The sequence below is a fragment of the Martes martes genome, assembly GCF_963455335.1.
Source record: "Martes martes genome assembly, chromosome: 1".
Taxonomy (NCBI): domain Eukaryota; kingdom Metazoa; phylum Chordata; class Mammalia; order Carnivora; family Mustelidae; genus Martes; species Martes martes.
The window spans coordinates 88,076,938-88,101,855 of NC_137888.1; positions in this window are offsets into that span (position 1 = coordinate 88,076,938).

Sequence of the window (24,918 nt, forward strand, 5' to 3'; positions counted from 1 at the left end):
CCAAGTTACAAGTAGTATTATCCCTAAGGGAAAGAGGTACCAAACAAAAATGAATTCAAGCCCATTTCACTATTCCTAATCTTTATATAGCATAGTGCTAAAGTTGGGATAATGTTTCGATAGCACTCCCGCTTTCAACTGCCTGGGTGAATTTTCTATTCTTGGATTTTAATTCATTCAATTTAAGGTCTTATGCCTTGTTAAAATGAAAAAAAAAAAGAAAACACAGGGATAGGTGGCCACCAATCATTTTTTTTTCCATAGAATTTCTTGTTAAATAGTTACTTTCCTACAGATGCTTAGAAGGGGAAACAAGCAGACATAAATTTGAATCTCTGTTCTTATTCTTACTAACTATAGCATCCTGGGTAGGATTCATCTTTAGCTGAGTTTAAGTTTCATGATATACACCAGAGACAGAATATTCACTTATAGAATGAATGGAACAATTAAATGCTATCATACAGAAGATCCAGAAGAACTTGTTTAACATAGTAGATGGTCAATATATATTAGTTGAGTTTATTTGACGAATGCTGGTGATACTCAGAGCATGAAGCTCTGGGAAGAGGCCTTTAGAGGGCACATGAAGTGAGCATGATGAAACCAGGTGGAGTCTGTGGGTTATATAATATAAATGCAGAAGTCCATGACGTATGAATTATAGCACAAAGAAGATGAAAAGTACTGCATAAACTCAGTTTGAATTTTATCTTGGGGCTATGGAAAAAATTAATATTAGACAAGAAAAGACAGACTTTCCTTGTTTTGTTTAGATTGAAGCCTGGCTCATAATTATTGGAGCCACCTCTTAATTCTAGAGGTTGTACAAGAATTTTGGAGGCTTAAATTTCGTCTGCAAATAGGAAATTACTTTCAGTAATCATTCTGTTGAGTGATGATGTCCTCTTTTGTCTGAGATCCTTTGGTGCCTTGAATAGCAGCAACTCAGCCTCTATGCTACCCTTGAAGCTTGGGGTATTTGTTTTCTATTACTGACATAACAAAGTATCACAAATGAAACTCAAAATAATGTGTATCAAATAATATTGTCTCACAATTCTGTAGGTCAGCACTCCAGTTTGGCTTGACTGGTTTTCTTACTCCAAGTTTCAAAAGACTGAAAACAGGGCATCAGGAGGCTGGACTTCCAGAATGTTCGGTAATAGTATGCCCAAACACATTCAGGTTATTGGCAAAATCCAGCACCGTGTGGTTCTAAGATTGAGGGCTAGTTTCCTTGCTGGCTATCATCTGGTGGATCCCCTTAGCTCCTAGGGCAGTCTCTCAGGTACTTGAACACAGGCCAGAATCTGAAAGCCAACAAAGGTTGGCTTTGTTTTTTTTTTTCTTTTAAGGTCTCAGTAGATAGGACTCATCCAGTTAACCCGGAAACAATCTCCCTATTTTAAGATAGGTACCTTAATTACATCTGCAAAGTCAAAGTTAAAAAAAAAAAAAAAAAATCTGCAAAGTCACTTTATAGCAGTACCTACAAGAGTTATTTGGTTAAGTAACCAGGGAACAAGAATTTTCCTGGACATCTTCAGAATTCTGCCTATCACATATGAATACCTTGAATGAGGTTGGGAACCTTTCTGTCTAGGGTTTACTTAACCCACTCACCTGCACAACTACTTCATGATGAGGTTTTGCCCTCCTCAGGAGCTCTTCAAGGAGATGAAAGTCTCTGATATTCCGCTAACCATAAACTTCTTTATTCTTCCCAGTCTGTAGGAAATCTATCCCTTCTCTCTCTTTTCTTTCCTCTCTGGCTTTCTAGGCATAATCTTCTCAATGAGATGAGGCTACTATAATCACTATTAGTGACGTATCTTTAGTTAGTTTGTGTTTTATATCTTCTTAAACCCTATGCCAGCCATTCCCTTGAGACAAGAAAATACCAAATTTCTGGCTCTAGTCCTATAATAAGAAATTAGAAATTGAACCAATACAAGTTAATATCTCAAGAAATTATTCTGCCATATTAAGAAAATGAGTTTTGTGGCATTATTAATTTATATTGAAGTTGATACGAAGTGATTGTTATATTGACAGCAAGTTAATAATTAATTAAATAAATACATGGCATAACTAGATCAACAAAACAGGTACATTCAAAAAGTTTATGGTAAGATTAGGGAAGAGTTAGATGCCTGTATTAGCTTACTATAGCTACCATAATAAAGTATCACAGACTGAGTGGCTTAAAAAACAGAAATTCGGGGTGCCTAGGTGGCTCAGTAGCATCTGCCTTTGGGTCGCATCATGATCCCAGGATTCTGGGATTAAGCCCGCAAAGGGCTCCCTGCTCAGTGGGAAGCCTACTTCTCCCTCTCCTACTCCCCCTGCTTGTGTTCCCTCTCTCACTGTGTCTCTGTCAAATAAATAAATAAAATCTTGAAAAAAAAAAAAGAAAAGAAATTCATCAACTCCCAGTTCAAGAGGCTAGAAATCTGAGATAAAGTCTCTCGAAGGCACTACAGAAAGATATGTTGCAAGCCTTTCTTCTAGCTGTGTGGTAGCTCCTTGGCTGTATCTTCAGATGGTGTTCTCCTTGCATGAGTGTCAGTCTCTGCAGCCAAATTGCCCCTTTCTGTAAGAACACCGGTTATATTGGACTAAGGCTTACCTGCATGACCTTATTTCAACTTGCTTATCTCTGTCATGACCTTATTTCAAAATGAGGTCTATTCTAAGGTACTGAGGGTTAGAACTCAAACATATCTTTTTCTAGGGGGGTTAAAATTCAACCCTTAACAGTGGCTTTCTTTACACTTAACACAATATGCTGTTACTTGCATATTTGCTTTTACGGCGCTCTAGGCATTTCACAGAGAGTATGTGTTCACAGATGAAAAAAATTGGGCTTTCTTTTAAGTTCTGCTCCTTACCTGCAGGAGTCAAGCTATCTTATTGTTGGGAGTAAGGTAGGAATGGAGAGACAATCGGAGGAAGGCTGGGCGTAAAGCAGTCTAATGGCAAGCTCCTGGCTTGCACTCCCTGACAACATTCTTCTGGGATGATAAGACAACTCAATAACATTGCCCTACTATTACAGTTTGCAGGGGAGCCCAGAGAGAGCTGGCAGCCAAAATAAATATTCAAACCAAGTTCCCTATAAGAAGGGATAGTAATGGGGTCTCCTTATTTGTGTGTGTGTGATGGTCTTAGAAAAAGCAAAAGTCTCACTGATTAGAATGATGGTTTTCTCTTCAAAGCGAAGTGAAATAATTATAAAAATAATTTATGTGACAGACATTTTCGAGAGGCAGTGAATAGAAGTTGCTTTCATGAGACCCAGGTAAATCCGCTGTGGGTAGAAAAGTGAACTTCTCAGGGCTGCTTGCTCCTGGCTAAATGGAAGGTGCTAACTGTCCCAGATTTTGAATCCAAATGTTCTGAATGCAATAACTCTACAATCCCCACTGGTACTCCTTCCATCATCACTCATCTCCTACTTAGAGTATTGAGGATATTTGTTTAGTGCCCTTCTTTCCTCCAAAAATTTTATATATATATATATATATATATATATATATAAAAAATATCAAAAATGATATATGAAAAAATCTTTCCTCCTGAAAATGATATACAGGGAAGTCAGAATAAGCTGCTCAAAACACGGGCATGAGCACCTCTCAACCTCATAATTATTTTTTAGTAAGTAGTCATAGACCTACCATTTTGTTACCTTGTTCATATCGCTCTTTTCTCTAGAATACTCTACTTCCTTTTCTGTTAACATACATCTATGCAATATTAAAAATTCAACTCAAAAGCTAGCTTCTTTCTTTGAATCCCATAGACAAATTTAAGAATTCACTTCTCAGATGTTGCCAGAAAACCACTTAATTGTTAACAATGCCTTGGCTAGGCTAGACAGGAACTTGGATTAGAGAGACATGTGGGCTTACATGGTGTCTAGGAACCATTTGGGAGCTGATTCAAATCTAACCCACAGTTGGAGTTTAGAAATGCATATACCTACCTAATTTACTTGAAGAATACAAGGAACAAAAAGCAGTGACTCTGTGTGTGTGTGTGTGTGTGTGTGTGTGTGTGTGTGTGTGTTTCCCTCCATGGTGCATATTGCATATTGCTATAAGTAAAAGAAGGTCAGTTCTATTTGTAGAGTAGCACAAAGTTCCTTCAAGTGACCTTATCCCCCTTATCAAAATGTCTAGTGCTTACAATTTCTTGTGTTGGAATTGCTTTGGCAAAACTTTGTCTCCAGAAAATCTTTTGGAAGAAATACAAGTTATATGAAGAAATTCTACATCCGCAGTTTCTCTTATATGTGTCCCCTCTCTTACATTCTTCCTGCCACTATGGATGCTAAAGCTTTATTCGTATCCTGCTGATGGTCTCCAGTCTCCATCAAACAGATTAAATGTCAACAATACCATCAGAGTCATTATTTAAAAACTCTCATGAATGTGTCAATCTTATGCTTAGGACAGAGCACATATCTCCCAATTGCCTACTGAGTAAAACCCAAACCTGTTTTCAACTTACAGCTATATGGCCTACATCGGAACCATGCCGAATACTCTTTTTCAGGCCTGCTCTGTAATTCTCAAAGGATATTTCAAAAACATGTGGAAGGAATGCTTATTGGTCAGATTACTATTCCCCACTGCTAGAGTTTCTCATTCAGTAGGTCTGGAGGGGCCCTAAGAATTTGCATCCTCAACAGTTTACTATATACTGTTGATGTTTCTGATCCTGGAGGCACAATTTGAGAATAGTTTCTTTAAACATTTATGTCTCCATGTTTCTTGCTGCTTCCATTACCTAGCCTTGCTTTTTTATCTACTTTTTAATTTTTTAAAATGTCAAATGGCACTTTCCTGAAAAAAGAAACTCCGATTGTTTCCAAACAAAAGTTTTTCCTTTGTTTCCATAACCAATAAACCGTTTTCTCCTAAAACACTTTGATACATACCTTGATCATAAAAATCATTTGCTCATATTCCAATTATTTGTTTACATGTAACTACTGCATCTTACTAGATTTGAACTTCTCTTCTAGGCAATTAAATCCCTAGAGTATGTCCTGCATCTTGCACAAAGCGGGTATACCCTATAGATTCATTAAGTGTATGGTTAAATAATTTGGTGGGAGACTAAATGAGAGAGAGAGAGAGAGAACCAGAGTGAGAGAAAGAGATATCATACTAGTACTGTAGCATTGATTAGGGTGGGCTAATTTATCAAAACTGCTTAGTAGAGAATGAAAAAAAAAAAATTGAAGGAAGAATCCATCTGATTTTGGAACAAGATAGAAGAATAATTCTGAAACAAAAAAGGTTTTAGGTAGAGATGGCCTGAGTAATCCTTGATATATAGAACACAGAAAGATAGTGGTAGAATCTGAGTCCACTAGGACAATTAAAAAGAGGGTGAAGAGAGGTGCCTGGATGTTGCAGTCATTTGAAAAAACATACAACTGTGTCCAACTCTTGGTTTCAGCTCAGGACATGTTCTCAGGGTGGTGAGATTGAGCCTTGCATTGGGCTCCGCTGCTTGAGATTCTCTCTCCCTCTCCTTAGGCCCCTCTTGCTCATGCTCTCTCTCTTTTTCTTAAATAAATACATAAATAAATCTTCAGAAAATAAATGAATAAAATATAGATAGATGATAGATAAAAAGAGGGTAAGAGGATAAGTAAAGACGCACCTCGCACTACTTCTAAATAACACCTACCTGCAGAGAGTTAGGCAGTCTGTGCAAATATTGTTAAAACTTAGTGAGATTCTCCCCAGATCTGAGTTCCCAGATCTTCTTATTGCTAGTTGAACTACCCCTACTATACTTTATCATTATGTATCCAGCTCTCACCATCAACCTCCATTGCTCCAGATTCAATGAGAGACTTCAAACAGACTATAACTTGAATGACCCAGCCATGAAAGTGAAAGAGATCCTTACTTGAACTATTTTCTAGGCTTACCATGCATAGTAGATAGGCAAATTTGCAGAATTTGAAAACTGATCATTTAGGGAAAACTACTCTGGAAAAGAAAAATAGATTTTTTTTTAATCTTAAAGTTAAACTTGGAATAATTGATTGCTTATGATTTACAGTTAGAATGTTTGTCAATAAATCATTAAGAAATATTATCCTTGCAAAATATCATTTTGTTACATCAAATGATGTGGTACAAAAACAATCATTGTGTTTTTCTCAGTCAGTGTTGTCAGTTATTCTAATGTTTTTCTTCATCCACCTCTAATGATGCAATAAAGCTAAATCCAATGATACAATAAAATTGTGGAGAATATATTCTACTGCCAGCAGCATTTTTTTACTTGACCATTGGACTTAGACAATCTTTAAAAAATTTTTAAATAAAATCGTAGATTTCTTTTGCACCTATTAATTCCAGAATGGATCAGTTCAGTAATAGCTAGTCACTTTAAATTTCCTAGAAATCACAGCCAAAATCTAGGTCATTGTCTGAGCTTAAATTTTAAAAATAGAAAAAGCTAAAAAAGATCAAAATCAGAACAAAACTCTGCCCCAAAACACCAGTTTCTATAAAGGGTCTTCTCTTTTATTTAAACAGAATTCTTTCTTGACTGTATCAGGATAAAAGATAAAACCTGTTTTCCCCACTTCCAATGCAAAGAGTTGATGTCTTCAAACATAATTTATTGTTTATTCTAAGAGAGAAAGATATCTGACAAACAAATGTAACTGCAGTATTTTGGGTGCGTGCATGTGTGTGGGCTAAGGGAAAGCAATGACATTTCTAAAACTCCTTTAGAAGTTACATATCAAAGTGGATTCAGGAAAATAGTGAGTTTGAAATCTGTTCTCTACATATATTTCCTGTGTGAATTTGAGAAAGCTTAAATTTTCTGCACATCCATTTCTTCATTCATAAGATGGGATTAAAAATGCCTACTTTGCCTGTCTCATTTGTGGAAATAATAAGATAATGTAAGTAACGTATCTGACAAAAAATACTAAGAAGAAATTTTATAATCACTATTATTATTGCAGTTGTTGTTATAACACACCTTTTTGTGTGTGTGCGTGACTCCTCTAGTATTTCTGCTAAGCCCAGCACCAAAAGGGTTAATTGGAGTTCTTAATCAAGCTATCTATTAGCACTAGGGACTTGAAAGAAAGAACTGCAAGAAAGAACATAAGCCATATGAGATACAAGAAAGAACATAAGCCATATGAGATATCAGCTATTTTAAAAGTACCAATGGTCAGTTTCCAAATTCAAGGGTCCACTTGTTTGGTAATTTCTAAAGATGGAGAGAACTGGCTGGAAATAATGTCTTAGCAGTAATCAGAAATCAGAGCTATCACTAAGCTGTATCTATTTTAGGGCACATGCATGAAGAAAATATTTGGAGGACCTCTATCTTGTTAAGCCAACCAACAAGCAAAGAAAGAATGTAGCTGAGTGAGACTTGCAAACATTTAAACTCATCATGTGTTTTACTACATTCCAGAAATTCCCCCTTCCTAGCTTAACTCTTGGATACACACTTGATATTTATTTACACCTGAATTTATTTGGCTGAAAATAATTTCTGGAAAAATGGTAAAAATTTAACTATGATATAGGTTGCCATGAGACAGATCCATAGATACAATTTTTCCTTTTTCTTCTTCATTAGCTTCATTTTCATATAAATAAAGTACTTGCTGAAATAGCAGCAAAGTTGGAATGAGCATATAATGAATACCACTGCATCCTTTTAAATCTCACCTACACCATCAGAATAGTGATTTAGGACGCTAACAGGAGCTGCTTGCTTGGGTTCACTAACCAATTAGGCATAGCATTATAATTTGGCTTCTATGTTCCTTTAATTAGTTGGAAGAGATTCTTACAATAACAGTCATCTTTTTTCTTTTTTCTTTTTTCTTTTTTTTTTTAATTTGAATAGACTGGAACTCAAATATTCAACACATATTAACTGGACTTTCCTATAGCTATTATGTAAATCGTCTTTTACTCTCTAAATAAACATGATGAATGGGATTTTCATTATTTGTACATGGCAGGCTCCTGGACCAAAATACAGGGTCAAAAGTGTATAAAACCAGAAAGAAAAGTAATAATTTTGTTTTGTTTATCTATCTATCGTTTATCTATTTTTTAGATTTTTTAAATTTTTATTTATTTGACAGACAGAAATCACAAGTAGGCAGAGAGGCAGGCAGAGAAAGAAGAGGAAGCAGGCTCCCCACTGAGCAGAGAGTCCGATGTGGGGCTTGATGCAGGGCTCTGTCCCAGGACCCCGGGATCATGACTTGAGCCGAAGGCAGAAGCTTTAACCCACTGAGCCACCCAGGTGGCCCAATTTTGTTTTATTTTTATTTAGCTATCTGATAGGTATTTTGCCTATGGTTTGGACACATTTTTTTAAATTAAAATGTGCCTTTTAATTAAAATGTGATTTTTAAATCACGTTTAGCTAAATTCATCATGATTTTTTTAAATTTTTTTAAAAGATTTCATTTATTTATTTGACAGACAGATAGAGAGCACAAGTAGGCAGAGCTGCAGGCAGAGGGTTAGGGAGAAGCAGACTTCCCGGCAAGCAGGGAGCCTGATGTGGGACTTGGCACTGGGATCATGACCTGAGCCAAAGGTGGATGCTTAACTGACTGAGACACCCAGGTACCCCAAATTCATAAGGATTTCAATCCAGACAAAAAAAATTACTCCTTTGTAACAGCAGCATCAATAAATCCCTCTCACTTAATTGCTCCATGCTCTGTTTCTAATGATATAACTCAGAGTAATTCTAAAATGGAGAAAGGAAATTAGCCTATAGGAATGAAGGGATTAAACAACAGATTTTTTAAAATTTTACTTTCCATATGTCAATCCTTTAGATTTTTAAAGCTATTTCTAAAATAGCTATTTTTTGTCCTGTCCCAGGAAAATCAGTCTTCCAAACTATCTCCTTGACTTTTTCCCTTAAACAAAAAAAGACTTTATTGAGATATATTTTACATACCACAAACTTCAAATATTTAAAGTACATTTATGCAGTTGTTCAACCATTACCATTACAAACTCAATAATATATGATTATAAGTACTGTTCCATGAAATCTTAGGTCTTTTTTAAAAGCTAAGAGAATAAAGGAGAGCAAATATATATTTACAGAGTTTATATGTTAATCTTTGTATTTACCATTTCAGGTTTTCTTCATTTTTTTTTTCCCTATGGACTTGATTTACCATGTAATGTTATTTCCATATCCCAATGTAGCCTCATTGTCATCTTCTCTTGTTGTTAAGAATAGCACAGTTTTATAATGTATGGGTCCAACATACAATTTCATAGCTACTCTTTATGTAATTAATTTTTTAAAAATCACATAGGAGAGGGAAGGAGAAGAAATACGTAATTTTACCGTGCTTCGTATCACCTATATAATTGCCTTTATCAATACCTTTTGGTATTTCTTGTGGATTTGAATTAGTCATTGGTGTCACTTTTTTTCTGCCTGAATAATTTGTTTGGTATATTTCTTAATACACATGTATGACACCAAAATATACCTCCAGTCTTTTCATCTAGAATGTCCTTATTTCATTTTCATTTTGAAGAAAGATTTGCTGGACATAGTTCTCTTGGTTAACAGGATTTGTTTGTTTGTTTGTTTGTTTGTTTGTTTTCTTTCAGCACTTTGAAAATGGCATCCTGATGCCTTTTTACATTCATTGTTTATAATTATAAATCATGTCTTTATTCTATTGAGGTGACCCTGTTTGTGTCAAGTCATTATTTTCTTGATGCTTTCAAGATTTTGTCTATATTTGGCTTTCAACCCTTGCACTCTGACGTGTCTAGGTAGTTCACCCTTTGCATGTACGCATTATGGAGTTTCTTGAGCTTCTGGGAAATGTAGATTAATGTTATTTGTGATGTAATGAAATTTGTGATGTTTTAGCCATTATTTTAGTATATTTTCTCTTACTTTTTCTCCTCTCTTCCTAATAATAATCCCATTATGTATTTGCTGGTACACTTAATGGTGTCCCACATTTCTCTGAGGTTCTGTTTGTTCTCATTCTTTTCCTTTGTATATCTCAGATCGCTTAAATTCTAATTCCAAGTTTGCTGATTCTTCCTTCTGCCAGCTCCAACATATTATTAGCCATTCTAGTGAATTTTTACTTTCCATTATTGTAATTTTCCAGTTTGGAATTGCTATTTGGTTCCTTTTTATAATTTTTCTCTTATTAATATGCTAATGTTCACACATAGTTTTCCTGGTTTTCTTTCATCCTTTGTCCATGGTTTTCTTTTCTATTGGACCTCAAATAAGATTTAAGAAAGTTTATTTAAAGTATTTGTATTTAAATTACTTTCACGGGGAAGTTTCTGTCAATTTATTTTTGAAAACAGGATATTTTTGATATTACAAAGTAGTAAATCATGAAATCAGATTCTCTTCCTTTCCCAGGATATACTATTGTTGGTTTTAAGACTGGAGTTGTACCTTTGTTTAGTGACTTTTCCAAACTGTTTTTCAAAAGTTACATTCCTTGCCATGTAAGAACACTGAAGTGTGTTCTGCTCTCTCAGCAGTCACCCAGTCATGTGTCACCGTCTTACTTAAATGCCTGGAGCCAAAAGAAAAAGAAAAAAAAAATACTGCTTTCCCACTATTTGCAGCTTGGCTTTGAATTGGGGGTTCTTCAGTCCTAAGCCAGACAGCTGAAAACTCTGCGTTTGTCTTTCCCGCCGGCCCTTGTAGTTGCCACAGATCCACCAGGGATGCATGCTTAGGGATATCTCAGGGTTATTTCTGAGCCTGCATCCAGCCCTGGGCATGCACACTGCACTCTGTGCCCTGTTTTATGTGTTGCCCCTTCTCAGCCCTTACCACTGCAAGAGACTCCTTCCTCAGACTCCACATTTCCTGGGCTTTTGGATCTGTCTGCCGCTTGCTTCATCTGCTGTCCCCTTCCTTAAGCAGGCATGAGCAGAGTAGGTCTTTAAATTTTTCACCAGAGGTCATCACAAACACCAAGAAACCCACAGCAATCCAAGGTGGGGGGTTTGGGGAGGATAATAAACCAAAGATCAGCCTTTTTGCCTGTCTTTCAGGAAACCAGACAGGTCACAACACACAATCACAGAATTTTAAGAAGAGGTCCATACTAATCTTTTGGCACCAGCAAACTACACCTAGGAGTGAGGGCCACCATCTGGATAGCCACCAGTTCATGCGGGAATGGGAAGGTAAGCTGTTGAGTGAAAATACCACAACACTCTCTGACTGAAATTCAACTGTCCTTCTCTTCATTAGGCAATCATTTGGTTGCTGTGTGCTTTGAAATAGATGTCAGAAATCCAAAAAGTTGATTTTGTCAGTCTTTGACGGCTTATGGGTTTTTGTTTTTGTTTTTGTTTTTGTTTTTGTTTTTTCCTGTGGAAGGACTGATTCTTTGAACACCTTACTCAGTTATTTTCTCTGATGTCACTTTCCCAAATTAGCATTTACTAATTTTTGCTGGCATTAAAAATTCAACTGATATTTTTGCATTGATCTTATGTCTAGCAACTTGCTAAAGTCCATTGTGAATTTCAATATTTTTTCTGTGTATTTTCATTTCATAATATCATCTGGGAGCAGTTAAAGTTTTTTTTTTGTTGTTATTCATATACTTCTTATTTTTTAAAATAATGTAAATACAGGCAAATTATATTATATTCGATGGCATTTTCTCTTTGGAATGGGAAGTGAGTTATATACTTATAAGAAGTGTGAGAGAGGGCTGATAGGATCATAGTTTTAAGATAGTTAGAGACCTAGAGAATGTGCTAAGTTATCACTATGAAAAATCACCAAAAGAAATGAATAGAGAAATGTAAAAGGATTTCAGGGAAGAATTTGAAGTCTAGTAGAAGAAAAAGATCATGAACTTATTTTTCTACTGAAATGTATATTTATGAAAATTTTCCAGTAATGTTCAGTTGCCCCCAAATATAGACTAAGACAAAGTTGGACCAACATTAATTCAAAATTTATTCTGTGTATATGGTATCAGGGAATAAAATGAAATATAAAATGCATTCAGTGAGGTATATAAAGTGAACAAATCTCAAATGTGGAACTCAGTGTTTTTTACATGGGTTTACTCCCATGAACCATTACCTAGGTAAACATAAAGAATATCTTTATAACCCAGAAATGTCTAATGTGCTTCTTTCAAGTTTACTCCCAGTCCATCAGTGATCATTATTCTAGATTCTTTCACCATTGATTAGATTTGCCATTTCTTAAACTTTATATTAATGAAGTTACACATTATGTATTTTTTTGTGTCTGGTTGTTTTTACTCATCAAAATATCTGTAAGATTCATCCATGTTGGCTTGTGTATTAGTGGTTTGTTTTTAGTGCTGTGGAGTTTTTTGTTATGTGAATAAATTAATATCTATTTGTCATTTACTAACTGATGGATGAGTTTGTAGTTGGCAAGTTCTCTGGGAAACAGGTACTGAGACAGAATTGATGTGCAAAAAATATATTGTGTACTAACCCCTGAAAGAAAAGAGATGGAGTGATCATTGGACTGTGATCTCAACCAGCACAAAAGGGAAGTTCCAAACAGAGACAATCCACTTTGTAGAACCCTGCATTGCCAAGAGACAGGTAGGTCCTTAGTAGTTCATTAGTTGGGGGCTGCTCCCAAAAGATTGAAACCTCGGCTACTATTGCCTTGCTCATACATTGGCTCGATATTGCTCAAAAGAGACTTCAGAGATTAGAACTCTGTTCAGCTAATTACCAGGGCTACCCTGAGAAGACCATGGCATCAGTGTAAAAACTGAGACAGACTCTGAAGGCCAGGAGGCAAGTTTTTGTTTGAAGTTGAATCTAAGCAAGTGTGCGCTATTTCAACCTGAGTCCTCCCCTCCCCACCCCCAGTTTTGACTTTGATAAATAAAGCTGAAATGAGCATTATTATAAAATATTTTGATACTAATCAATGATTTTTCTTGGATAAATGTGTGGTTTATAGAGTATCTGTATATTTATCTTAAAGAAATATTGTCTGTGCCAACTATACTTTAATAATTTAAAAAAAGGAAAGGAAAAGAAAAGAAAAAAAAGAAAAGAAAGAAAAAAAAGAAAAGGAAAGAAAAGAGAAGAAAAGAAGTACAATTAGTTTTTTTAAAAGTGGTTGGACCAAGTTTCCTATCCATAAGAAGTGTATAAGTACCTGTTGCTCTCCATCTTCAGCAACCCTTTGTTTTGTCAGTCTTTCAATTTGTTCCTTTGTACTACAATTTGCTTATCCATTCATCAGTAAGTATTTGGATTTCCTTTTTTTAAGAAGTAAATTTGCTACAGATATCCATCTATAAGTCTGCTGGTTTGTATGACAAATGTATGTTTAGATTTTTAGGACAGTACAAAACTGTTTTATTCATATTACTTATATATTTTACATTCCTTCTAGAAATATGCAGAAGTTCCAGTTCTTTCATATTCCTTTCAAAATTTGGTATGATTAATCTTTATAACTTCATCCATTCTGGTGGGTGTGTTATGGTATCATAGTGTAATTTACACTTAGATTTCTTAATAATTAGGGATGTTGAACATCTTCTCATGTACTTATCATTTGTATTTATTCTTCATTAAAATGTTCATCAAAATCTAGACCATTTGTAATTGGGAATCTTAGTTTTTTATTATTGAATTGTAAAAGTTTTTTAAGTATGTTGGGCACAAGTCTTTTGCTAGATATCTATCTATCTATCTATCTATCAAGTGTTTTCTCCCAGATCTATGTCTTGCCTTGTCATTATCATAGCAGTGTATTATGAAGAATAATTTTAAAAATTTTGATAAAGTACAATTCATTGACTTTTATATTTTATACATTCTTTGTTATATATCTTTGTGAAGCCCAAGGCACTAAGATTTTACCAATGTATAATGTCTTATAATTTCAACTCTTACATTTATATTCAAGGTTCATTTTGAGTACATTTTTGTGTACTGTATGAGGTTAGGAACAGAGATTTTTTTTTCTTTATTTTTAAAGATACTACTATGCGATTTTTCTCCCACTTCTTACTTAGAAGATTATCCTTTCCTGGTTAACCTGTTTTGAGGGTTTTAAAAACAATCAATAGACCATATATGTAGGGTGTATTTTCCTTTGCTCTGTTGCTGTACTTATCTTTATTTATACCAATATTCTAGTGTCTAAATTATATAGCTTTATAATAAATCTTAAAATCAGACACTGTAAGTCCTAAACATTTGTTTTTCTTTCCTGTAATTTTGGTTACTGGGGACCTTTTAATTTCCATACCAATTTTAGAATTTTCTTGACTTTTCACATGAAAAAGGAGGCTCCTGGAAAAAAAAAATAGAGGTTGTTAGGATTTTGATAAGGATTATATGAATCAATATATCTGTTCATTTAGGATATTGATAATTTAGCAATATGGAATCTTTTTACCCATGGATAAGATATATTTATTTCTTTAGGTCTTTTTAAATTTTTCTTACTAATGTTTTATAATTTCAGTTTATAGGTATTTAACATTTTTGTGAGATTTATCCATAATTAATTAATATTTTTGATACTATTATAAATGGCATTTTTAATAAATAGTATTTTAAAACATCAACTTCCAATTGTTTATTGCTGGTATACAGAAATATAATTGTTTTGTAATTGATCTTGTATCCTGCAACATTGCTAAATTCATATATTATCATACTAATATATGAATTTAGCAATGTTGCAGGATACAAGATGTAATATATGTAATAATATATATGAAATATATATAATATATATATTTTATATATATTATATATAATATATATATAATAATATATATGAAATATATGTAATTGATCTTGTATCAATTTAGCAATGTTGCAGGATACATCTTGTATCAATACATCTTGTATCAATTTAGCAATGTTGCAGGATACAATGTTGCATCTTGTACAATACATCTTGTATCAATATATCTTGTATCAATTTAGCAATGTTGCAGGATACAAAATGTAATATATGTAATAATATATATGAAATATATGTAATTGATCTTGTATCCTGCAACATTGCTAAATTCATATATTATCATACTAATATGATATTATCATACTAATATATGAATTTAGCAATGTTGCAGGATACAAGATCAATTACATATATTTCATATATATTATTACATATATTACATATATTACATGTATTACATATATATTATATTACATATATTACATTACATATATACATATATTAGTAGCTTTTTTGGTAGATTCTCTCTGCATTAATGACGAAGCCACTTATAAATAAGGAGTATCAGTTTGTCCTTTCTGACATAGAGGCCTTGTATTTATGTCTCTCGTTTTATTGCCCTGGCTGGATTGTTCAATAGAAGTGGCAGAGTGGAAATCATTGCTTTGTTCATAATCTTAGGGGGAAAGTATTTAATCCTTCACCATGATATATGATGTTTTATGCTTTCCTTTTATCATACTGAGAAAGATTCCTTCTATTTCAAGTTTGTGAAGAGATTTTATTTTAAATGAATTTTAATTTTCTGAAATGTTTTTTCTGAACCTATTGACATCCTCATGTGGTTTTTCTTGTTTTGTCTGAAAACATGGAAAAATTCAATAATTAGTTTTCAAATGTTAGACCAGCTGCACATGGGATAAACCTTTGATAAACCCCAGTTGGTCATGCTGCATTATTCTCTTTATACATTTTACAACTGAGTGGTGAGATACCATGATGTAGCAGGCCAAACATTGAAAGAAAAATGAGGTTATATTAAAATTTCAAAGCTTGTGCCAAACTCAAAATTAGTTACATGTAACTTTGGAAACGAGTAAATCATCTTGAAAATGACATATTACTTATTACTTACAAGATGTTTGAAAGTGTAAGTATAAGTCTTGCACAAATAAATATAATGATAATAAGTAGAGCTTCAAAGCAAAAGCCAGTTCAGTATCCTGTTCCATAGCATACAAATGCGCATGCTCTAGCACTAAATTCCACCATTCCTATATGTCCGCTACACTAAATGTTATTGTACAGATACATTTTGATGGGAAGTGGTATTTGGTGGCCAGAAGCCCTGGGAAAATAATTCTTTAAGTTATATCATCTAAATATTTATAAGTAGCCTATTCTAAACAAGTTTAATTGAGAAAAAAAGTAACAAATGTGAAAAAATACTAAAAGTGTCTCAGACAATAAACAAAGCAAAGAATAAAAGACCTAGTGATCATGTAGTGTGAGAGAAAGCGAGAGTGAGAGTGAACATTATCTCTCATCACTCTGTAATCAGTTTCTATAATAAAAAAAAATTTTTTTTGGTCTATCGAAGTTTTTCCCCTCTCATGTTATTTGTCCTCAGATACACATCTTTAAACATTTTATTAAGTACCCAGCCTGTAATCTCCCTCTTTATGCTTCTGAACAACCAAGCACCTATATTTTGAAAATGTACATTTGACTCACCACTTGATCAGCTTCTCCAGTGAAGTCAGTGCGCGAGCAGTAGCCCCGCGGATCCCACGGTTATTGTTATGTCATGTGCAGACAGCCTCTCCATGGGGGCTGCCGTATCCCTGCCAGTTCTATGCCTCTGCCATTTACTTCTACTGATTTTACTGCCAAGTTCAGCGCTCTGAAGAGGGAATAACCAGCCATGAGCAACATGTACTTTTTCTGCAGACTGACAGGGCTGTGTTTTAATCTCCTCTTGTGTCTCATAACAGAAGCTTTTATAATGGTTTTTGCTGACTGTCAGACTATTCTAAGCCACTGCTCACTATCAGTGAGGGGGAGAAGACTTCAGAATTATTTACATTTACTTGACAAGAAAGATGTTGAGAATGAAATGTACATATGGTAAGAAGCGAGGGTATGCTTTAGAATTGGTATTCTGAAGGGAATTTTTTTTTTCTTTAAAACATTGTACACATATGGAATGTTTTTTTTTTCAGTACTGAAGGAACACAAATATGGTATACCCATGACGTAGAAGGGATGGTTTTTAAATTGCTAATTGTGAATTTTTTAAATCTTACATAAAAGAGTTTAAATAAATCATCCTTCTGCTACTCTAGGCCTGACTCCAGCAACTTACCAGCCATCTTTCTTCTTCTGACTTTTACACAACCAGCCAAGAAACCCATTCTCTTAAGTGGGTAGAATTGGATAATGGGAAAAATACTGAAAATGATTTTGTATGGTATGTATAACTGTGGAATAACTGCTTATATCATTTTTAAAGATTTTATTTACTTGACAGAGAGAGATAGCATGCACGCATGAGAAAGACAGAGAGAGAGAAAGAGCATACACGCAGGGGGAGCAGCAGGCAGAGGGAAAAGCAGGCTCCCTGCTGAGCAAGGAGTCCCTGCTGAGCAGGGAACCCCAGGTGGGACTGGATCCCAGGACCCTAAGATCATGACCTGATCAAAGTTAGAGACCTAACTGACTGGACCACCCAGGCACCCCTATGTATTTTTTAACTTTACCAGACTTTCTTAGAAGACCGATCTGTGAATCCATCTTGTCTAAATATAGTATCAAACCTCCTCTAAGCACTGACTTACTTGTTGAGACTAGTACTACAACCTGCCTCTGCCACTAATTTTGAGAACCTACAATTTGACCTTTAGGTCAACAGTTTCTTTAGGAAAATGGGAAGTTTGAAGTAGATTAAAAGTTATAAATTCTAGGGGCGCCTAGGTGGTTCAGTGGGTTAAGGCCTCTGCCTTCAGCTCAGGTCATGATCCCAGGGTCCTGGGATGGAGCCCCGCATTGGGTTCTTTGCTCAGCAGGGAGCCTGCTTCCCTTCTCTCTCTCTGCCTGCCTCTCTGCCTACTTGTGATCTCTGTCTGTCAAAGAAATAAATAAAATCTTTTAAAAAAAGTTATAAATTCTATATTTATCCTGCCTATCACTCATATTGTGAAAATAAAGTATTATTTAAAGTAAAAATGCATATAGAATCTGAACTAAAGAGTGTCTCAATTACATCTTTTTGTGTAATAAACCACCCCAAAGTTTAGTGAATTCAGACAGTTTGTTATATCTGATAAATCTGTGGTTGGATAGGTGGTTGTTCTAGTAGGGGTGTAGGCTGAGAGGCCAAGTCTAGAGGTAAGATTGGGAGCTCAGCTGGGGGCTATTGATTGGGTGTCTTGTTTTCTGTGTGCGGACCTCTCCTCTTGGCTGTTTGGGCTGCTTCATGTTATGATGGTGGGTTCCCAAAAGGAAACATCATAAGAGAATTGTCCCTAAGTACAAGAATTTGTTAGTTATCAATACTCTACTTGTGACACACTTAGAAATATCCCATTGGGCAAAGCTACTCACATGGTAAATTCCAGAGTTATTATGGAAGGTGATTTCATAGTGACATGAATAACAGTGTGATTAATTGGAGGACACCAAAGTAATGGTGTATAGGAAGTCTTTGGTAAAATTGGAATCCCTACTTAAACTACACAGAAGCTGATCCATTTAAATGGGCCTTGCATTCTCTAAAATCTCTTTGTTATCACCCAGCCCTCTTCATTGATATATATATACTTACTTGTTTTTGTAGATTTTTGAGTTGTCTAAATGACCACTGTCCTAAATGATTGTAAGAATGTTGATAATTCCTGAAGTATACACTGTTAAAATTACCTTTTTAAAAAATTTGGCATGTAATGTATTCAGATACTTTATAGGTACTTTATACTTATTTTTATCAAAACATTTATAATACCAATATAAGATAATTATAGCCTTAAAAGAGCTCAATTTTCTTGATACTTTACCAACGAATTACTTGTACATGACCTAAAACAACCTACTTTTTTCTGGCAGTCACGATTTCCAGTGACTTATTTTTTTTAAATCTGACCTATCCATCTATGTATGCCAAGAGGACAAAATCAAAATGTGAAGCTCAACTGAAAATGTATTTTTCCAATGTGTAGAATTTGCAAACATATTTTTATATTTAATTTACTCAGTCTTTATTTTTGGTATGTAGTGAACTCTACATAGTTCCATACTATATGGGATAGAACAAAATATACACAAATAGATTGATATTAAAATAATCATTTAAGTTTACATAATTTCCCTTGTAAGTGAGCAAAACCATGAATCAGGTTGGCTTAAAATATAATGATAATCTGGGGTGCCTGGGTGGCTCAGTGGGTTAAGCCGCTGCCTTCGGCTCAGGTCATGATCTCAGGGTCCTGGGATCGAGTTCCGCGTCGGGCTCTCTGCTCAGCAGGGAGCCTGCTTCCCTCTCTCTCTCTCTGCCTGCCTCTGTCTACTGTGATCTCTCTCTGTCAAATAAATAAATAAATCTTTAAAAAAATATATAATGATAATCTATCGTATCACTTGATGAGAAGTCCAGGGTTATGGTTGTGATCCAAAGCTGGCTTAAGTGACGAGCTAGTAATGTTATCAAAAGTATATAGACTCCATTTCTCAATTGTGCTATCTTTATTGTTTTCTTTTGCACTTTGTTAAGCCTTCTCTTCTTTTAACTTGTTGATCAGAGAGGCATTACATATGCCTTAATGATTTTCAAGTGGAAAAAAAAAAAAAAAAAAGCATGGTTCTCTTTTTCTTGTATTTCTTATTTTGCAGCAAAGACAATTTTCCCAGAAGACAACCAGTGCACTTTGTTTCCATTCTGATTGTCAAGAAATGGCTTTTATTGCTATTCCTAAGCCATGTAGTAGCAAAAGGAAAGAGAAAGATCACCATGAGTGACTTAGACTATCATTTGGGATGAAATGGATCTTAGAGAGAATCAACTACTATGGCTATTACCATAAAATAGCTATTTTTTCCAATTAACCATGTAAAAATTTTAATTGTATGATTGGACGCATTTTTAATAGGAGATAGGCTGTTGTAATAGAAAAGGTGGAGATCTAAAAATCAGAAACACTTGGGGAGCCTGGATGATGCAGTCAGTTGAGTGTCCAGCTCTCGGTTTCAGCTCAGGTCATGATCTCAGGGTCATGAGATCCAGTCCCTCAACCCCCAAGGGCTCCTTGTTCACCTTGGGAGTCTCGTTCCCTCTCCCTCTGTCCCTCCTGCTTGTGTTCTCCCTCTAAAGTAAATAAATAAATAAATGTTTAAAAAAAATCAGAAATACTCTAGTCACTCTGCCTCAAGTTCAGAATCTTTATTCAAAACCTTTAGTGAGATGTTTTCTTAATTCATGTATTTTTAACCTTCATTATATATATATATATGCATATATATGTACATATATATGCATATATATGTGTGTGTGTGTGTGTGTGTGTGTATATACATGTGCAAAGTAAGACTCTGTGATTAAAACAAAATGACATGTACATAATTGGGTTGAGTAGACTATATATATATATATATATATATATATATATATATATTGCCTAACACATCCAATAGGAATAGGGCAACTCTCTATAATCCATAATCAAATATATGAATATTTAGGTGGATAACTAAGGATAATAGTGAGTGGTGTCACTTCCATTTCCAGCCTTTAATCCCTGGATCTGTAAATCATGGCTCTCAGAGAAATAGCTCCATATAATGGATGCTGAGTCAGAGCACATAAGGCTTGTGGAGAAACTTGTCTCAGCCCTGTAAGGCATTGCCCCTAGCTGGTGCTATAACTGAGTCCTTAAAAAGTCATTTCACTTTTCTATCAATCCAACTGCTTCGAATGGTGGGAAACATGGTAAGACCAGTGAATTCCATGAGCACAGGTCCATGGTTACATTTAATTTGTTATAATGGTTGGTAGTTTTGGTAGAAGTATTGAATGCAGGAAAGGAAATCCATATCCCAGGGTAATTGTCTATCCCAATGTAATCAACCTATCACCAGGTAGTTGGGTAATCACCCCAGGAAATGGTATAATTTCAGGGATCAGATCATACTTGGTGAATGGAAGTCCGTGTTGCTGAGCCCATGCATAACCTCTATCCCTGCCACTATAGCCATTTTTTCATGAGTCCACTGAATGATAACAGAAGTGACAGGGAAAAGAGACTGGTATTCAGAGGGCAGATCATTCCACTGAATTGGTTATTAAAATCCTCTCCTGCTGAGGTCACCCTTTTGTGAGCACTCACATGGAGCTCACACTTCTTAACATTTTTTTGCCCACTAAGAGAAGTTGATTCACACCCCTCTTCTCCAGATTTCTTTGTCATCAATTTTCATGCTCTTTCCAATTCTCTGACCATCCAGCTAAACCATTGGCCACAGCTCATGAACTGATATTTAATGGCTTATTTGGCCATTTCTCCTTCCAAGTATAGAGAACAACCAAGTGCACTGACTGAATTTCTGTTCAGTAGGAGGATTTCCCTTTACAATTGTCCTACCTAGACTGTCCCAGAAAGGGGCTGTAGTGCTGTAGCTGTCCATTTTCAGGCAGTGTTTGTATATCATGCAGAACCATCTTTAAATCAGAGGTCTTTTCTCCCTCTGTCACCTGATTATAGGGAACTCCCCATGAGGTCATAAGTATGGGCTGGTGGGGATAAGAAAGAAGTGTAACAAGAGTGGGGACTCTGGGTTTTGGGGCCACTTTTTCATGTCACCTCCAGTGCCTTCAGAGTCTACTCAACCCAATTATGCACATATCATTTCATTTTAATCACAGAGTCTTACTTTGCACACGCAACTTTATGGCCTTGTGAGTCAGACAACGTCCACTTGATGATGAGTAACACAAGTCTCATAGTAAATTCCTGGTGTATAGTCAAGCATTCAGTCTCTACTAAAGACTGGTAGAGGCCAAGAGCTGTTTCTCAAGAGAAAAGTATTTATCTGCAGATGATGGGGTGGGGGGGTGCTGGTTCTAAAATCTTATAGACCTATACTAAAATTCAACTATAGGGACCTCCCAAATGCTCCAAACAGCTTCTCTGTCTGTCACTGATTCTTCAAGTATCATTAGGCCTGCTGGATCATAAGACTCAAGTGAAAGAGCAGCATGCACAGCAGCCTGAATCTGTCGCAGAGCCATCTCTTCTCTGGGAACCATTCAAAACTAGTGCTTTTCAGGTTTCTTTGTAAATGAGCTGGGGTGACTCACCTAAATGAGTAATATGTTGGCTCCCAAATCCAAAAAGGCCTGCTAGGTATTGTGCCACCTCTTTCTTGGTTGTTCAAGGATTTGATGTAATAACTTTTCTTTCACATTAGAAAGCATATTTCCAACATGCTCCACACCACAAGACCCTTAGAAATTTCACTACAGTAGAAGGCCCCTGAATTTTAGCTGTATTTTTATCCCACCCTCTGACAAATTTCTTACCAATGACAATAAAATAGTAGAATAGTTGCTACTTCTCCCTGACTAGGTCAAATCAATATAATGTCATCAATGTAATGGACCAATGTGTTATTTTACAGAAGAGAAAGACAATCAAAATCCCCAAACTAAATTATGACACAGGAGTCAAGAGTTGATATATCCCCAAAGTTGTATAGTGAAGATAAATTATCGGGCTTACCAACTGCAAGAACTGCTTCTGGTAGACCTTTTGGACAAGTATGGAGGAAAAATGACAGATCATTAACTGCATGCCCAGGCACCAAGGGATGTATTAATTTGCTCAATCAGTGAAACCACATGTGGCATAGCAGATGCAGGTGGAGTCACCACCTGGTCAAACTTATGGTAGTCTACTGTCATTCTCCAGGATCCATCTGTCTTCTGAACAGGCCATATAGGTGAGCTGAATAGGAATGTGGAGGGAATCACCACCCCTGCAGTATTCGAGTATTTAATGGTAGCACTAATCTCTACAATCCCATCAGGAAGATGGTGTTGCTTTTGATTTATTACTTCCCTAGGTAGAGGCAGTTATAATGGCTCTACCTGGCCTTTCCCATTATAACAGCTTTCCCTCCACAGGTCAGGGAACCAATGTAGGAATTCTGCCAGCTGCTAAATATGTTTGCACCAATTATGCTCTCTAGAACTGAGGAGATAACCACAGAAAGGGTTCAGAGACCCACTGAGTCCACTGTGAGATAGACCTGAGCTAAAACTCCGTTGATCACATGACACAAAACTCCTACTCTGATTGGAGGTCCACAGTGACATTGGATTTCCTGGAATCATTTGTCAGATTAGAGCCAATGTCCAGTATTCCCCTAAAAGTCAAATTATTTCCTTTTCCCCAGTGTATAGTTACCCTGGTCCAAGGCCATAGGTCCCTTTGGGGAAGGCTGGGAAAAAGATTAATGGTATATATTTTCTATAGTATATTGGGGTCTTTCTTCAAGGGAACCTGACCTCCCCATCATACAAGGGGTAAAATGATTCAAGTTTAAGAACTGATTTGAGGGGACATGACTCTCTGTTTTTAAGATTCAAGTTGGATTTTGTTCATTTGACCTAGAATTTTTCTGCCTATACATATTAAGTAAGAATTTAGTAGGCTTCCTATCCATTTTACTTCTAGGAACAATATGATTAACTAGCCCAAGCTGTAGGTCTGAATGTGTCAGAGTACCTGATTGTGCTTTGACTTTGCTGCCCTTTATTGTAACCATGCCCACCTTGCTTTTGGTGATTGAGTGTCTCCACTTGACCCCTGACATTCTGAGATGAACTTAACTCCCACCGCATTTAGGTTTTCCAACTGAGTGATTACAGTTTCCACTGTAAAGTCTGGCTTACAGAGAAAAATGGATCACAGAGCACTTTAAGGATACTGGGACCACCAATTGTAACTTTAAGACACTTTAAGTTGTAAAACCTCTTTTGATTTTAAAGTAGGAAAAATACTAATTTTAGCATCAATGAAAAATTATAAATGATTTATCCTATTATTTTTCCATGTAAAATATCTTCTCTTAGATTCTGGTATTGACTAAAACAAGAAATTTTTCATCATAACAATCAAATTGAGGAAAAGAATTTAAATATCTTTATATTTAATTTAGTTCATATAAAAAATTTAGTACAGTCTCTAACTCAGGGTACAAAGAAAAGCATTAAAATTCCTACACCATAGACACAGAAAATTTGAAGCTATACAGTTTTTATGAAGGGTATTTTGCTTTGTTTTCAGAGTATTAACAGTGGTGGTATTTAAGTAGTTGTAATTTTTTAAATTTCTGATTAAAAACAGCTGTTAATTTGGTTATTAGTTTTGAAGTTGATATTGGTTATTAATTTAGCATAAAATTTGTGGAGTAGTAAATATTTTTCTTCCATATACTTATACAAATCAGATGTATTCATACATATCTCCAGATTTGCTTATCAAGGGACATTTCACTGTTGACATAATATTATTAAAATAATATGATAAATTCTACACAATAAATAAACAGATAAATAAATATTGGAAGTTTATGGATCATTTAATAAAATACTAGTACATAATCTAATATACATTTCATATAAAATACTAAAAGACTACATATGTTGCTAGTAAGATTTTTGCTAAACCTTTTTATTATATTCTGCGAAATTATTTTTCGTCTAAAAGCTAAAAATATATGGGAAAAAAAGGAAATTTGGGGTTTCTCACACTGTTTAAATGCCATTGCTCTAGGAAAAGTTTATAAATGAGAAATCCTAATGTTAAAGTCATGCTATCCTGTCACTTAGAAATACATAATTTGAATTTTCTGTATTGTCATGTTCTTGCCTACCTATAGACATTTTTGTGCTAGAGATATACTTACTTTATTTACTACCCAAGAAAGTTTATCTAAATGATATATTGAATGAGAGGTTAACATAAATTCTTTAGTGACTGAGATTTGATACTTGTAAGTAAGAAACTCATACAATTAACAAATAATCAGGGTGTTACTTCAAATAGGTCATTTAAAATGGCATGCAGTCTGAAAAAAAAAATCCTATAATGT